The 3822-nt window shown below is 36.3% G+C and overlaps 1 long non-coding RNA gene across 2 annotated transcripts in view; it reads left to right on the forward strand.

The window, feature by feature from the left end:
* The window catches only part of LOC106872923 (uncharacterized), a 391770-nt gene that overhangs the window by 16118 nt on the left and 371830 nt on the right, over window positions 1-3822 (forward strand). For both annotated transcript variants that reach the window (XR_008264457.1, XR_008264456.1), the window contains exon 2: window positions 1198-1242. This is a non-coding gene — a long non-coding RNA (uncharacterized LOC106872923). The remainder of the gene's footprint in view (window positions 1-1197; window positions 1243-3822) is intronic.

Consider the following 3822-nt stretch of genomic DNA (forward strand, 5'->3'; position numbering starts at 1 on the left):
ATCTCAAGGCGACTACCGTACCAGTGATTGTAGGATCTCTAGGAATGATAAAAAAAAGGTACTGAAACCTATTTGAAAATGATACCAGGCTTACCATCCCTACAGGAAGTGCAAAAATCGTGTTAACTGGAACGACTCATGTACTGAGAAGAGCATTATCGCTGTGAAAACAACATCAATTCATGAATTTTTTTTTTTGAAATACATATTTTACTTGTGAACTTGCGTGTGTAAACCGGGAATGCATACAACGAGTTTCTTTGCCCTAGGTGTACGGAAAACACTCGGCGAGAAATGGAAGAAAATTTGAAGAAAGAAGAAAAAAACAACAACATAATAATAATAATAATAATATAAAAGATGGGCTACAGCAAATATTGCGCTCAATACCACAGATTTGCTTGTCAGTTGCTGCCTTAATAACAACAACAACAACAACAACAACAGCAATAATAATCCTTTCTACCATAGGTACAAGGCCTGAAATTTGAGACGGAGTTATTCGGCTATATACGAAGAAAAAGCAGCGACGAAAGTTTTTATACAACAATAACTATATAACAATACATCATTATACTATTATACATACTCCTAATTAAAGCGACATTGACTCAAAAATGATGAGCTTACTCAGGCTAAAATCGAACTCACATATCAATGCTAACGTAGTTCCCTATAATATTTGTAAACAACCCGGAGGCTTGATAAGTTATAGAGAAAAAAAGACTATCGTTGTCGCTTTTTCTCCGTAACTTATCAAGCCGCCGAATTAGCGTTGATATGTCGGTTCGATTCTAGCCTGAATAAGGTCCTCATTTTTTAATAGTTTAGATAAAGTCACTTTAATTCGGAGTATATATATTATTATTATAATATATTATTACGTAGTTATTACTGAATAAAAAAAACTTTCCTAGTCTCTCTTTCTCCGTAGCTTGTCAAACCTCCGGTTCATTTTTACAAATATTATCCATCCATCCATCCATACATGCATACATGCATACATGCAAGCATACATACATACATACATACACACACACACACACACACACACACACACACACACACATATATATATATATATACACACATACACACATTTATGTATGTATTCCTGTATACACACATATTTATGCGTTATAAATATTACTCTGCTATAATTGAAGATCTAAAATATATATTTTCTTTGTTTTACAGTTATCGATGGAATAATTTCCATGAATTTTAGACTCCGTGGAACAGGTAGGATGTTCAAAATAATTTTCTTTGACGAGAAGCTTGAGATTATGTTTAGTGCTCTTTTATTCAGAAATTCGTTAATGTTTTAAACAAAACCATTATTATACTGCACAGACACATGCTCGACCTCGTTTACAATTATTCTACTTATCTGCCCACACTCACATACACACAGAGACATAGAAAGATACAAACACGTACATACACACAGATATAGATTGATGGACCTCCGTTTGTCTCTACAATATGTATTCAATTATTCGTTCAACGAAATTACCTGTTCATTGAATCAATGCTCAATCCCATCGGTATTAACTTCGCTTTTTATCTTTTCGAAGTCGCTAAAAAACGTACGATCCAAGTCCGTGGTTTCGTGGAACTGGATGACCATGAAGATGAATACCCTTGCGTACTTTTCCGAGTTCAAATCCTGCTTAATAGCGAGGTGTTTCATACAGTATCTATCAGCCGGTTTCAATACGAAAGTGATTTCGCTTTCAATTTCGCGAATAACGCTACATCAGCAGCCAGGTTATTAGCATTAAATATTTCACCGCGTAGGCTACACCTGTTTCTAGCATTTTATAAGCCCTAAAAATTTTGACGACATACCATGTGATGCTATAAACTAAAGATTTTACTTTAAAATTATAATGTCACACTGCTCTTATTTGTCATTTATCAATATTTGTGAAGGAAAAAAGGTGGAAGCACGATTATATTTTTTTCTCTTCACCTACCTTTGTGTCACACCACTATAACGCTTCAGGGCAATATGGTGATTAGAATATGCTGAACTAAACATTACTTCATGTATGGCTGCATCTAAATTGCAAGACCTATTCAGCTGGTTTGTATTAGAATAGAATTTGTCCATGAATAGCGGGTTTCAGTAAAGCTGGAAGGCTGATGTGATATATTTTCCTTCATAATTGCCGTGCAGCATCTATCTATCTATCTATCTATCTATCTATCTATCTATCTATCTATCTATCTATCTATCTCTCGATCTGTCTGACTGTCTGTCTGTCTATCAGCCTATAAAGTCAAACACACACATATAAACATAGACAGGTACGTATATATATATATATATATATATATATATATATATATATATATATATACACACACTTTTTGAGAGCTGGAAAAAATTATCACAATTGCAGCTTTAATAAAATGTATCTTATTCTACCTTTGGTATTCGAGTATTAATTTTTTCCACATTGTTTTGCAATTATGTGCTCACCCGTGTGTGTTTGTACAGGGCGTCCGAGAAAGATTTACCCACTGATATTTCTTACTTATTCAAACTAGACTTAATGTAGAATAATGAGATTTGGCATACACGTTCTAATGCAAATTGTCAGTCCATTGCAGTTACTATATTTCAAAACGACCATCTTTCGCCTTGATCGTAGCCTGAGTTCCATAAACGCCCTACCACCTCTTCATCCAACTTCATCCATGAAAACAGAGGAGCTTTCTTCAGATCTGACACATTTGAATAGGAGCGAGGAGAAACATAATTCTCTGAGAAGGACCAAATAGCGGAGTCCATGGCATTGATGTCTGGACATGCGGGAGGCCATGTCGTCTTGTCTCAAAACCCACTGAAATTCTGTTTGCAACACCTCTGTGGCAACCGGACGTTTGGCCTCGTCTTGAATGACGATGTAACGGTCACTAAATGTTTCTCATGCAGCATTTCCACATAAAGATCACTGATGACCTTGACGCCATCATCGAAGAAGATCAAGGGAACCTTGAACCCATCAGAGGGTTAGGCAACTGCGGCCTACACCACGAGTGAATCTGGCTTCTGACGGCCTAAACGACTCCTGCTAACTTCGGGCACGTCTCCTGTATTATGTGCATAAAGCCTGTAATTTTGCCTGTTGGGAACTGCTTCCACGGTGAAGATCTTCTCGTTGGACCAGATGAAAACTTAACAGCCGGTTTTATCTCAGCTAACGAGGTTTTACCTCTGTCGAGATGTTTCTTTTTGGTATCTTCTGAAATTAACTGCTGGAAATGTTTCCGGTAGGCAGTAAGATTTAAATCCTCTTTAAAAATCCTGTGCATTGACGATTTCAAAATATCAAGGTATTTTGAAGTTTTTCTTGCACTCTTGAGGGGATTTCAGTGCATTCACTTCTTCCTAACTTCAACAGGCTATTTGGTACGAATGGATCGTTTCCTACCAGGAATTTGCTTTCTAGAGGTATTAGCGGACTCCATATATTATTTCCAGGTATTGAACACTGTTTCACGACATATTAACTGCATTGTTATGTCTTTGTTGCTCACACTCCAGCTGTTTTCAAAGCGACAATCTGGACACGTTTGCTTTCGACGCCATGATTGCTTAGAAACTTGTTATAGACAAACGAAACAAAAACACATGAACAAAGGACATATGCAAATCTTTATGTAAAATGTAGATAATATTACCTGAATCAATATTCTTTAGAAAGAGTTTTAAACATGGGAAAATTTTCATGGAGCGCACTTTATAAGTGTGTATGCACTTCTCTCTTTCTTTCTCTCTCTCTCTCTCTCTTTCTCTCTCTCTCTCTCTCT

Source organism: Octopus bimaculoides, chromosome 6, assembly GCF_001194135.2.
Source record: "Octopus bimaculoides isolate UCB-OBI-ISO-001 chromosome 6, ASM119413v2, whole genome shotgun sequence".
Classification (NCBI taxonomy): domain Eukaryota; kingdom Metazoa; phylum Mollusca; class Cephalopoda; order Octopoda; family Octopodidae; genus Octopus; species Octopus bimaculoides.